General features: G+C 50.2%; 1 pseudogene; it reads left to right on the plus strand.

The window, feature by feature from the left end:
- The first annotated feature begins 926 nt into the window (after nt 1–926).
- Nucleotides 927–2910, plus strand: LOC100357901 (cell cycle checkpoint protein RAD17 pseudogene; annotated as a pseudogene).
- Nucleotides 2911–13997: the final 11087 nt, after the last annotated feature.

A 13997-nucleotide genomic window follows, 5' to 3' on the forward strand; every position in this document is an offset into this window, starting at 1 on the left:
GATGCCCAAAACAGGACCCTGCCTCTCACCCTGTACAATCAGCCTACGCGCCAGCGATCGAAACGCGGCTCCTGAGACCTACAAGGAAACACAGGAGGACTCGTAAGACACTGGCAAGGCAGCAATGTTGTGGATAAGACTGCTAGGGCACAGGCAACAGCAGCAAAACAGACAGATGGGGTGATGCCAAACTCAGACGCTCTGGCACAGCAAAGGGAGTAGTCACCGGCGTGAAGAGACGACCTACAGAATGGGAGGCAATATCTGCAAATTCTTCATCTGACAAAGGATTAGTATCCAGCATCTACCAGGAACTCAAAAAACTCAACAACAAAACAATCTGATTAAGAAATAGGACCTGGGCCGACCGGTCTGGAAGGTCCCTGGGAGGCAGGACCCCCGAGAGGCTCAGTGCCGAGCCTGGGGAGGGTCAGGTGGCTACCCTTCCACCCGCAGCTGCCCCGCGCTCCTTGGCTCCTCTCCGCCCACGAGAGGAATGCAGCTCCCAGAAAGTAAGGCCGGCACGGTGTGGCCGTGTTTTCTGTGTCTGTCCTAGATGCCCGAGTCCATCTCTGCCTTCACGCCCTCCTGTCCCATCTGGGATGAGAGAGGCAGGATTGCTGTGCCCTGGCCTGGAGCAGCGACTGACGAGCTCAGCCTGGCTCCTGGCTTATTGCAGCCTGACTTTGGACGAATGTCTGAGCTCAGGACCGGTGTGTGGGGTGGTGGTGGATGGGCTCAGGATAGTCCTGAACGTCTTCTGCCTCTGACATCTAATTTCAGGAAACAGGCATCGTTGGTGACAGTTACCTGCTTTTCAAAGGAGGTGAGTCAGATTTTGTTGCAGTACAGATTGTATACTACAGATGGCAACTTAAGATTTATGATGTCTGAAAAATGTTATCAGTTAAAAAAAAACATTTATGATGTCAAACACTTTTCTTAGACCAAAGGTCTCTTCCACAAAGGTAACAGACTGGATAGACCCATCATTCGAGGATTGTTTGGAGAGTACAGGCATCTCCACTATTACTGCCACATCATTAGGTGTAAATAACTCAACACGTAGAAGAAAAATGTGCCTTCCATATTATAAAGTAGCAAATTTCCTGCTAGAAAAAAAGGAAAGCTGTCTTCCTAGAACCAATTTATGGTCTAGAAAATTCAAAGGAATATCTGTCTGAAGATGAGTCATGGGTGGACAAACACAAACCAGAAACTCAGCATGAACTTGCTGTGCATAAAGAGAAAATTAAAGAAGTTGAAACCTGGTGAAGAGCTCAAGTTTTAGAAAGGCAATCAAAACAGGGTGGATCTATTTTATTAATAACAGGTCCTCCTGGATGTGGAAAGACAAGTACTATAAAAATACCGTCAAAGGAGCATGATATTCATGTGCAAGAGTGGATTAATCCAGTTTTATCAGACTTCCAAAAAGATCATTCCAAAGAGAAGTTTAATCCTGCATCAAGCTCCCCTCTGTTTCCACACCAATCTCAGTTGGCAGTTTTCAGAGTTTCTATTGAGCGCAACAAAGTGTAACAAACTACAAATGCTTGGAGATGATTTAAGAACTAATAAGAAGATAATTCTGGGAGAAGATTTACCTAACCAATTTTATCGAGAATCTCCTAGTTCACATGAAGTTCTAAGGACAAATGTGCAGACTGTCTGATGTCCTCTTGGGTTTATAATCTCTGACAGCGTCAAAGGCAATGATAATCACAGGTTACTGTTTTCCAAAGCAGTTCAAGAGGAGTGTTCTATGTCAAAGATCAACTTTAACCCTGTGGCACCAACGATGGTGCCGAAGCTCCTTCATCGGGTAGTGACTATGGAAGCTAATAAGAGTGGAAGAAAGATTGTTGTCCTGACAGAAGCTCTTTAGAGCCGCTCTGTGAGGATGTTCCGGTGGCATCAGAAGTGCAACAGACAGCCTCCAGGGTTCTTCTTCTAAAGGAGAGAGCCACTTACGGCCAAGGAAAAGAGGAGCGTCGTTAGAATCACATGCTGCGCCACCAAAAGCGAGAGGAAGGAGAAACCTGATAGGGTTTTTGAAAATCAAGAGGCCCAAGCTATTGGTGGCAAAGACGGTTCTCTTTCTCTTCAGAGCTTTGGGGGAAATTCTCCATTGTAAAAGAGCACCTTCAACAGAATCAGTCTCAGCCAGCTGCCGTCTCATGCATCAGAGCGTGAACGGGATCCATTACTTGGTCCCCTGAGGAAGTAGTGGAACTGTCGCAGGTGCCAGCAGAGCTGCTCGATGTGTAGATCATGTACAAATGTAGATTTCATCCTGGAAGCAGATGACCTGCGAGAGCCAGTGAATTTCTCAGTTTTGCAGATATCCTCGGTGGTCGCTGGAACACACGCTCTCTACCCAGGGAATACAGTCCATCCACAGCTACGGGAGGTGCGATGCGTTCCAACAGAGCCCGAGGATTTGCACATTGCCAAGGAGGAGGTTCAAGTTGTCCACCTTTGCACAAACCCCAGTGGTTTCTATAAGTCAAAAGGATCAGGAGAACTGCCTGGCAGCAAGAGCACTTTTTCTGACTTCTACATGTCAGCTTTACGCCTCCAGACTCACGGCTGCCACACCCTGCTCTGTTGCCCATTCCACTGAGAAATCAGCTCCGGTTTCCCTTATCCCAGACACTGGAAGGCTTCCTCTGAGGGTTGAAGATGGAAGCCCTGGCCGACAGGGAGCAAGGAATGATGGACGCTGAGAGCGGAGGAGAGGTGCAGCTTAGTGGAGGGCAGTCGGCTGAGGAGGCGCCAGGTGAACCCACTCGGACCGCCCAAGCCGAAACCTGGCCTCTTCCTCTGAGTCAGAGCCCGCCGGCCAGCCGCAGCCCTCTCACCTGCAGCAGACATGGAAGAAGACAGCTGGGTGGTAGGGGACTGTGAGAGTGATGGCCCGCGGACAGCAGCCTGCATGGTGATCCCTTCAGCTGTACTCAGTGGTCCTTGAGCAGGGTTAAGATGCTTTGCTGGTGAATTTCAAAGAGTTTGTTAATTCTTCACTCTTGAACTTACGCACACCAAACTGACTCTTCTGTCCTCAGCAAAGATCAAGCCTGCTAGTGATCTCGTAATTTTCCTTCTAGCATTTATTTAGTTCTGCGAGTGGTTTCGGGAGAGGAGGTCAGTGTGTATGAAGTGTGTTTGAACCAGAAAATGTGAAGGGTGATCCAGGACACGGAACTCTAAGGGGGTTGTAAGTATGAACAGAAGGCAGTTCAGGATGCAGTTACGAATGTAAATAAAACTCGATGCCTAAAAAAATTAAAAAACAGGACCTGAACAGACATTTCTCAAAAGAAGAAATCCAAATGGCCAAAAAAGACATGAAAAAAAAAAATGCCCAATATCACTTGCCATCAGGGAAATGCAAACCAAGGCCACAAGCAGGTCTCATCTGACATTAGCTAGAAAGGCTATTATCAAAGACATGCTGGTGAGAATATGGAGCAGAGAGAGTCCTTACACACCACTGGCAGGATCGCAAATCAGTGCACCTGTCACGGAGAGCAGTATGGCAGTTCCTCACCACACTGAGGACCCACTGCCCCCACTTCTGAATATGTACCTGATGGAACTGAAATCAGCACATGGAGGAGATACTGGGGCCCCGTGCTCATTGCACCACTGCTCACAACAGCCAGGACAGGGACCCCAGCAGCACCCATCAATGTACAGAGCACACGGCCTAAATACACAATGCAATATTATCTGGCCATAAAAAGGAATGAAATCCTGACATTGGCCACTGAATAACAAAACTAGAGATCGTTACACTCAGTGAAACAGCCCAGACACAGACAAACACCGTATGTCTTCCCTCGTATGTGGGAGTGAAAACACAGTTGCTGTGGACTTCGATGCTGATCACTCCCGGCTGGGCAGGGCGGGGGGCGGGGGTGTTGGAGGACAGCACCTGAGTACAGTCAGGAGGAAGCAGCAGGATCCACTGGCTGTGCAGTGGGTCACTGCGGTTCCTGTCAAGGCGTGCGCACCTGTCGGCAACTGAAGCAGGGGACTGGCTGACTCCGGCCACAAGGAGAGGGCGGGAGGAGGAAGGGCTGTGACTGCATGTTGGGGTGTTGCCCCATGCCCCTGGAAATGTACAGGTATTGAATGTGGATCAGAAATGCTGACCAGTAAGGCCAAAGAAGAATCTAAGAGGGAAGGCATCTGAAAGCTGAGCAGTGTGTGTCCACATTTTGCACACACACAAGCCTAACACTGTGATGACAACACGGACTACACAACGGAGACGGCCGTTGGGCCAGCAGTCACTCCCGGGTGACACCGCAGCAGGTGTGCGTCCAGCTGTGCAGGGCAGTCCCAGGTGCTCGCCTCATCTCCCAGCATTCCTGCTCATGATGTGCACTGGGAAGGTGGCTTCTAAGGGGAGATAAAGGATTCGAACCTACAAAGCGACCCCAGCATTGGCAGCAGAGGCAGAGGAAGGCAGTGTTGCTGGCAGCACTCTCTATCCTGTTGATAACTGTCTTTTCCTATCACTGTGTTTTGAGATATATCTGTATCTGTACATTGACCTGAACAGTATTGCCACGTATGAATAAACCATCACGCAGACACTCTCTCTCTCTAAGGAATGTTGCAGCCCACTCCTTGTGTGCCTCTTCTTGTATACGAGGAGGAGGATTCTTTTTTAGGTTCACTGAGGGGCCGACACTGTGGCGCAGCTGGCAAAGCCGCCGCCTGCAGTGCCAGCATCCCATATGGGCCCTAGTTTGAGTCTCGGCTGCTCCACTTCTGATCCAGCTCTCTGCTGTGGCCTGGGAAAGCAGCAGAAGATGGCCCAAGTCCTTGGGCCCCTGAACCCACGTGGGAGACCCAGAAAAAACTCCTGGCTTCGGATCGGCCCAGCTCCGGCTGTTGTTGCCATCTGAGGAGGGAACCAGCGAATGGAAGACCTCTCTCTGCCTCTGCCTCTCTCTAACTCTGCTTTTCAAATAAGTAAAAAAACTTAAAAAAAAAAAGATGTTTTTGAAGAAGATTCATTGATTTACTTGAAAGGCAGTTACAGAGAGAGAGGGAGAGAGAGAGAGAAAGAGGGGGAGAGGGAGAGGGGAAGAGGGAGAGAGAGAGAAAGAGGGGGAGGGGGAGAGGGAGAGAGGGAGAGAGAGATCTCCCAACTGCTGGTTCACTCCCCAAATGGCCACAAGTGACCAGGACTGGGCCAGGATGAAGCCAGGAGCTTCCTCCAAGTCTCCCAAATGGGTGCAGGTTCCCAAGCACTTGCGGTCTTCCCCTACTTTCCCAGGCCATTGGCAGGGAGTTGGTTTGGAAGTGAAGTAGCCAGGACATGAACAAGCACCCACAGAGGATGCCAGCATCAAAGGCAGCAGCTTAACCTCTGCACCCCAGTGCCAGCTGCAGGTAGGGGATTTCTCTAGGACTCTGTTCAGCAGGGGCACTGTCAGTTGCACGCAGCTGCTGAGACACGGTTAGTGTAATTGTAACATACATACCAGATCTGGGGGACTGTTAAAAATACATAACATGGCTCATTGTTTTTCATTTTGATTATATACTGAAATGATATTTTGAATATGAGTTAAGTAAAAACAACATAGTCACTGGAAAATTAAAAGTCACTGTATATAGGCAGCTCAGGTGACACTTCTTGGTATCTGACTGAGAGTCCTCCTCAGCTCTGCTAGACGTTGTCGACTGCACTCCTAGGTGGGCGCCCAGTGTACCTCTCCCCAGCCGGGTGTCAGCAGTCTGCATTTCCTACACTCACTCCAACTCGCACAGTCAGACATCAGCCGTAGCCACTTGCACGATGTGCAACGGCACCTGTCAACGCCCCAGTTCCCGGTGAAGTGAAGCACTCCTCACACCCTTTTTTTTTTTATCTTTTATTTAATGAATATAAATTTCCAAAGTACGACTCATGGGTTACAATGGCTTCCCCCCCCCATACCGTCCCTCCCACCCACAACCCTCCCCTTTCCCACTCCCTCTCCCCTTCCACTCACATCAAGATTCATTTTCGATTATCTTAATATACAGAAGATCAGCTTAGTATACCTTAAGTAAGGATTTCAACAGTTTGCTCCCACACAGAAACATAAAGTGAAAAATAATAGATGATTTTTTTTTAAATGATGATGAAATCAGATCAGACCTATTGTCATGTTTAATCCCAGTGAGAGTCAAGTTGGGAATTGATAATTTCTTTTTTTTTTTTTTTACAGAAGATCAGTTTAGTGTACATTAAGTAAAGATTTCAATCGTTTGCACCCCCATAGAAACACAAAGTGAAATATACTGTTTGAGTACTCGTTATAGCATTAAGCCTCAATGTACAGCACATTAAGGACAGAGATCCTACATGAGGAGTAAGTGCACAGTGACTCCTGTTGTTGACTTTACAAATTGACACTCCTGTTTATGGCATCAGTAATCTCCCTATGCACCAGTCATGAGTTTCCAAGGCTATGGAAGCCCCTTGAGTTCTCCGACTCTTATCTTGTTTAGACACGGTCATAGTCAAAGTGGAGGTTCTCTCCTCCCTTCAGAGAAAGGCACCTCCCTCTTTGAAGACCTGTTCTTTCCACTGGGATCTCACTCACAGAGATCTTTTTGCCAGAGTGCCTTGGCTTTCCATGCCTGAAATACTCTCATGGGCTTTTCAGCCAGATCCGAGTGCCTTTAGGGCTGATTCTGAGGCCAGAGTGCTGTTTAGGACATCCGCCATTCTATGAGTCTGCTGAGTATCTCACTTCCCATGTTGGATCACTCTCCCCTTTATTTATTCTATCGGTTAGTGTTAGCAGGTACTAGACTTGTTTATGTGCTCCCTTTGACTCTTAGTCCTTTCATTATGATCAATTGTGAACTGAAATTGATCACTTGGAATAGTGAGATGGCATTGGTACATGCCACCTTGATGGGATTGAATTGGAATCCCCTGGTATGTTTCCAACTCTACCAATTGGGGCAAGTCAGCCCGAGCATGCCCCAAATTATACATCTCTTCCCTCTCTTATTCCCACTCTTATGTTTAACAGGGATCACATTTCAGTTAATTTTTCAACACTTAAGAATAACTGTGTGATAATTACAGAATTAAACCAGTCATATTAAGTAGAACAGACAAAAAAAAATACTAAGAGGGATAATGTATTAAGTTGTCCATTAACAGTCAGGGCTATGCTGATCAAGTCACCATTTCTCATAGTGTCCATTTCACTTCAGGAGGTTTCCTTTTTGGTGTTCAGTCAGTTGTCACCGATCAGGGAGAACATATGGTATTTGTCCCTTTGGGACTGGCTTACTTCACTCAGCATGATGTGTTCCAGATTCCTCCATTTTGTTGCAAATGACTGGATTTCGTTGTTTCTTACTGCGGTATAGTATTCTAAAGAATACATATCCCATAATTTCTTTATCCAGTCTACCGTTGATGGGCATTTAGGTTGGTTCCAGGTCTTGGCTATTGTGAATTGTGCTGCAATAAACATTAGGGTGCAGACCGCTTTTTTGTTTGTCAATTTAAACTCCTTTGGGTAAATTCCAAGGAGTGGGATGGCTGGGTCGAACGGTAGGGTTATATTCAGGTTTCTGAGGAATCTCCAGACTGATTTCCATAGTGGCTTGACCAGTTTGCATTCCCACCAACAGTGGGTTAGTGTCCCTTTTTCCCCACATCCTCGCCAGCATCTGTTGTTGGTAGATTTCTGTATGTGAGCCATTCTAACCGGGGGAACTCCTCACACCCTTCATGACCATCTTCCTGCTGACAGTTTTGCCTTGGAGTCCGTGTTACCGAGTCAGATGTATCACACTGCTTCCTGTTGCAACTAAACCCCTGAGAGAGGAAAAGGGTTGCTTTGGGGCGCCATTTTGGAGGTTCTCAGCCCGAGATCGGGTGGCCCTGTGGGTATGCCGCCTGTGGGGGGTATGGATGGTGGGAGGCATGCAGAGGGAGGAGCAGAGGAGGGTGAGCCAGCAATGGGAGGGAGGCAGGAGCACCCTCTCCACACGTCTGCCCGGACAGAGCCACCAGGGTCCAATCACGGGCTCCAGCCCAGCTGCTGCAGCCAATCTGGTCACAAAGGGCCTCCCTGCAGACCCCGAAACTGGTTGAGGGTTCCATCCTCTCGGTACCACCCACATGAGGCGTGAGGGCTCACACGTCTGCTGAGCTGTTCTAACTGCAGCCTGTTCTACATTTCTGTGAGTAACCGCCAGATTTACTGCTCTCTTCACAGTCCTACATGGTTTTTACAATTATGTGTTTATTCATTTGGGGGGGGAGAGGAGAGAGAGAGAGAGAGATAACACATGCACTAGCTCCCATTTATAGGTTCACTCTCCAAACGTCTGTAACAGCTGAGACTGACCCAGGCCAAAGACAGGAGCTGAGAACCCAACCCCGGTTTCATCTGTGCACGACAGGGACTCAGTCCCTTGAGGCATAACCTGCTTCCCAGGGCCTGCATCAGCAGGAATTTGCAACCAGGAGTCAGGCTCCTGAAATGGGACCTTGGTGTGGGACACAGATGTTTTAACCACTAGGCTGAACACCTGTTACACTTGCATTTTAAGTGTGTACCTTAGTTTATTTTTAAAAATTTATTCATTTATTCGAAAGAAGAGACAGAGATCTTCCATCCACTGGTTCACTCCCTGGATGGCTGAAACCAGAAGCCTGGAACTCCATCTGGGTCTCAAACACGGGTGGCAGATGCCCAAGTACCCGGGTCACCTTGCGCTGCTTCTCCAGGAACGTTGGCAGGAGCTGGATGAGAAGCAGAGTAGCTGGGGCTCGAACTGGCGCTCCAACATGGGATGCCGGCATGCAAGCAGCACTCAGCCTGCTGTGCCACGCCAGCCACTTGCGTGTGCATCTTGTAAACACTCTGGAGTTTATCCATCTATAACCCAATCTTATAATGTATCGTATATACACTAAAAATTTAATCAATCTGTCCTTATTTTGACTAGAAAATCATACAGATTTAATTTCTATCTTGGATTTTGTTTGTTTGTTTGTTTCCACCATCCTGTCTTCATTCTGTTGAAATGATTCTTCTGCGTCTGCTCCACTACCACCTTTATTTCTCCTCCACTGATTTGGAAATTATATATCAGCGCCAAGTGATTTATTCATCACTCTGAGATTTCCAACATGCACACTTGACTTAATGTCTGATATAATCATTATCTCGACTCAGTTTCTCAAAAGACACAAGGACCCCCATTACTGTGTATTTTATTAAATCCCCACAAAGCAGCCATTTTCGTTATTCTACGCAGGCTGTAATTACTTTGATTCATGTGCATCAGGCACACTTCGCTCCTGAGAAGTGTTCCCGTGAGCCAAGCAGAAGGTGCTGGATTTGTAGACAGGAAAAGGCTGAAGGAAGGAGGACGAGGAAAGAAAGTGACCGGTCATTGCAAAGTGACCGCTCCCGTGAGGCAGAGCACAGAGAGCAGGACACCGGAGTCTAAGTGACTGGTCAACGCCAAGCTATGTCAGGGGACCTCTGTGTCAGGATTCGGGCCGAGGAAACTCCATCGTGCCCTTGAAAGTGTCACGCCTGGGAGAATGGCTGCCGTCTCTCTGGTCCTGACCTCCCAAGATAAGCAGCGTGGCTTCACGCTGATGAAGGACTGACTCCACCGCGCCGGGGCCCGGCTCGGTGCCCCGTCACTCCCCTCCGCCTTCCCCCCCACAAAGGTCCCCTGTGACGCTGGCTCCTCCGTCCTCTACCTGCCTCTCAGCAGAGGACGCTGACAACCTGCGGCATTCCTAAGTGAGAAGAGCGGCTGAGGCGAGGGTAGGGGCACTGCTTTGTTATTAACAAGAAGACCCCCGAGCGCCCAGTCGATGGCAGGAGGAGACTCCGGAAGGTGATCACAGGGATGCACCTTTCCCCCCAGGTGCTGGGGTTTTCATCCGGGCACCAGCAGCGGGCAGTGATGTCATCCCTCCAGCCTGTGTTGGGTTGTGGAGTCCCCATGCAGACACTGAAGCAGAGTTTTGGGGAGCTTCCGGGCTGCTGAGCACAAGGAAGAGCCGGGGAGGGGGGGGTGATGGCCCCAGAGAGGCCTGTGAGCTTCTCGCCTGCAGTGCAGACCCTTGATGTCTGTGTGTGACTCACCCACAGCCACTGTAGCCTGTGGGACTCCTGTGGCCCTTACAGCTAGGGGAGTCCCGGACTGTGAGTTAACTCACATTGCTCTCCACAGCTTCTTACGTGCTATGTTTCTCCAAGTTCCTGCTCTCTCATTCTTGACTATTTTACTGCTCTTTGCAACAAACCCTGTAGCAGGTCCTGTGGGTAGGTCCTTGTTCCTGTGTCTGAAGCACCCCATCACAGACACAGCACAGGGCTGAACCAGGGCTCTGATGCCGCAGCTCCCAACCATGACAGACACGTGATCCACACTGAAGCTGGAGTGAGGACCCAGGCTTCCACGGGTTCTGGGTCCACTACATCACACTGACCGTGCTAAACACAGAGCAGGCAAGGCTTAGCAGTAAGGGACTGGCTCTTCGGGAAGAAAGTAAGTCCATCAGGTGGCAAGGAACACCTGTTCAACGAACGAGTGGGCCGGGAGACCAAGACACACCCTGCAAAAGGGTCTGACACCATGGGTCACCTTGCTGAAAGACACCCATGTCTGTCTGTAGCAACTTATGGTGACCTTGAAGGTGTCCATGGAGCTGACCTGCGTGTAGCAATAATGTGCCTTGAGGAGGTCCCGGGCCCACTCGAGGTGAGATCCAGCAGAATAAAAGCATGCTTGCCTAGAATTTGTTCCACAGGATGAGGAAGAGAACGGATGAAGGTGCTTGTAAGGCCATTCCTGGGGTCTCCAGTGACCACAGCACAGGGAAGTCTGCTCTGAGACTGGGAGCAGCTCTTTCCTCTGCCGACAAATAATCCTTTTGGTGTGTGTGTGTGTGTACATGCATGTGTGATATGTGCATGGTATGTGAATGGGTGCGTGTGCACACATGTGTGGGGGGCAGGGATGCTGACCTTATGGAGGGTGAAGGTTAACTGACAGGCACTAGTTATCTCAGGACTGACAGAGACAAGTTATGACCCTGGGATGGGAATCTTTTTGGAAGACAAAATTGCTGTCCCCTCGACCTGATGGCCACTTTTTGGACTGAAGATCAGGCTCATGGTAACTGAAACACAGACATTTTTGGTGCCAAGAAACGTTGTTTGTCATCTTTTCTCTCCACCAGGCTCCAAAATGGTAAAGGTGAGGACCAGGATCCCTCCACCAGACGGGCTGGCTCCTCCCTGACCCACAGGTCTCCCGAAGTTGCGAGCACGTGTTCAGTTCATCTTGGGCGGCTGGTTGAATCCTCTTCTCTTCTAAGGTACGGGCTGTTTTCTTGCTCGTTGTGAAGTGCTTGGAAGGTGACCATGGCCCTGGGGTGAGTCTGGCGGGGGAGGGGTGCAGCAAGGGGACCAGGAGACTGCTGAGGCAGGGCCAGTGGTCCGGACACTGCTTAGCCCCTGCTCCGCTCCTCCCTGGCTTCGGCAGGCTCAGTCCAGTCTGGCAGACCAGCAGAGTGGAAGTGCCTCCCCAGACAAGCTCACTGCTCTCAGAGCCCTGCCCAGCTTCCCGCCTCGAGTTGGCCGTGGGCTTATCGCTGACTGTTAACCTCCGGCACTGAGCTGAGTTTTACGCTCCAGTTCACAGCGTATGGAAAACATAACGGATGAATGACACTGACCGTGCTGGAAACTCGGGGCAGCATCTTAGCAACCCAAGCCCAGGGTGGTCTTTCACCAGAGACACACAAATACTCAAACACAAGGGGAGGCACCGGGTCCGGAGGTGCTGGGCTTCTGACCCTCGAGGTTTGTGAGGAGCAACTGGGAGCAACTCGGACTAGACTAAGTTACTGGAATTAAGACTTATTCTATGCATCTGCTCTCCCACAATATGGCGCTGGGAGAGGAGGAAACAGCTTCTACGCAGCTGCCTCTTGCCAACTTGAGTGATGACCTCCAGGAGCTGATCCTGCTCCTGATTGGAGGAGAGCAGCGTACTCGGCGTGTGGGCAGCCGAGTTGGGATTGGCGGAGGAGGACTATAAAGGAGGAGAGAGACAACATGCACCAGGAACATCTAAGGGGAACACCTGAGGAACATCTGAGCAGCCCCCGAGAGAGCCGGTCGACGGTGTGCCGCTCCCCCGCGGAAGTGGGGAATGTGGCAGGGGGAACCGCCCTTCCACGGAGGTGGAGGGACGGCAGCCAACCCGGGAAGAACCAGCAGCAAACCCGGGGAGGGCCGAGCAGACGAAAGAACAGCGTAGGGTCCTGTGTTGTTCCTCCACGAAGAGGGGCAGCGACATAATGGGGCCGTGACTCGGATATGAAGCCTAGGCAGGGTTTAGTGTCGTTCCTCCATGAAGAGGGGGAGCGACAAGGTTCAAAGAAGAGGAGTGGACAGTGCCTCTGCCCCTCTGTCCCCTCGAGTCACCCCAGGGAGCAGGTCACACATGGGGGCCCCTGCTCCCCTAGGCTTGCTTCCTCCACTGTGTCCACACTGAGCTTTCAAGAAAGGCTTGGACCCATTGGGAGGGGGTTGAGGGGGTTGAAGGGTCCCTGAGGGGAAACAGACTCTGGAGAGTGTCCTGGGGCCAGCAGCAGTGACCTTGGTCCTCCCCGTGTGTGGTAATTCACACATGCCCTGGCGTGTCAATTACCTTGCCTAAGACAAGACCATCTGCTGAAGTTCTTAGCGGCTTTTCAGACATTGATTTAGCGTGTCCTAGGCTGCCCTTTTGCTCTGTTTTCGGTAGGTGGCAGCACGTCTTTGTTTACTGTTGAGAGGAAGCAGCTTTTTTCAACCAACTGTATTTCGGACAGTCCCAGTTAGAACACAGACAGCTACTGTCCGTCTCTAATCCTCGTGATCTCATGAGGCTATTCCTGTAATCCTGTGCATCACTTTGTATTTGTGGTGCCTTTAACTTGAATTCCAGAAACACGATCTCATCATCAACATGTCCTTTTATGTATCAAATTACTTTTATTTAGGTTTTGAGCAGCATAGCTCCAGCCTAGCTTTGTGTGATTAAAGAGCCTAGTTGCAGGGGCCAGTGCTGTGGCGCAGCGGGTAAAGCTGCCATCTGTGAAGACAGGACCCCATGTGGGCACTGGTTTGAGACCCAGCTGCTCCACTTCAGATCCAGCTCCCTGCTAATGCACCTGGGAAGGCAGCGTAGGATGGCCCAAGCATTTGGGTCCCTGCCACCCACGTGGAGACCTGGAAGAAGCTCCTTGCTTCGGGCTGGTTCAGCACTGGCTGTTGTGGCCATCTAGGGAGTGAACCAATGGATGGAAAATTTCTAACTCTGACTTTGAAATAAATAAATCTTTGGGGGGAAAAAGAGCCTAGCCATGAAACACAAGTTCTGAATAACAGGCTCGTTCTGGAAAGCTGTGTCTGAGCAGCCCTAGACATTGGAGCTGGGGGCTGAGGGGAAGCCACACTTCCCATGTCGCCCTCCGCAGCCGTTGTATGCCCTCAGCACGAAACAGGTGGAGGTAAAGCTCACCACCCACCGAGTAGCTGTCTGGACCTTGTGCCTCTCCAGGGATTTGGATCCAGGCCAGTGTTTTCCAAGAAAGGAGGCATATTTGCTCCTTAGGAGAACTCACGTTTAAAGAGTATTCTTTATCTAACTGCCCACCGAGCATCTGACTGTCAGCTCCCACCATAGCAGCATGCTTCTTGCACCCACAGGAAGACACATGTGCGGAGACGGTGTGGGGTGTCCTGAGACAGCTGGGAAAATGTGCCGTGGGGTTTCAAAGAAGGAAACCAGGAAGACAGGTGGGCAACTGACATGGTGGCGCCTCACGTGGTCATCCGACGTGTGATGTGGCATCTGACAGGGTTCTGGAAGAGGTGCGACTGCGGGCCAGTGTGGAGGCAGGCTGACCAGGAGGCTGGAGCACCAGGAACCAA

This window comes from Oryctolagus cuniculus, chromosome 9 (assembly GCF_964237555.1).
Source record: "Oryctolagus cuniculus chromosome 9, mOryCun1.1, whole genome shotgun sequence".
Lineage (NCBI taxonomy): Eukaryota > Metazoa > Chordata > Mammalia > Lagomorpha > Leporidae > Oryctolagus > Oryctolagus cuniculus.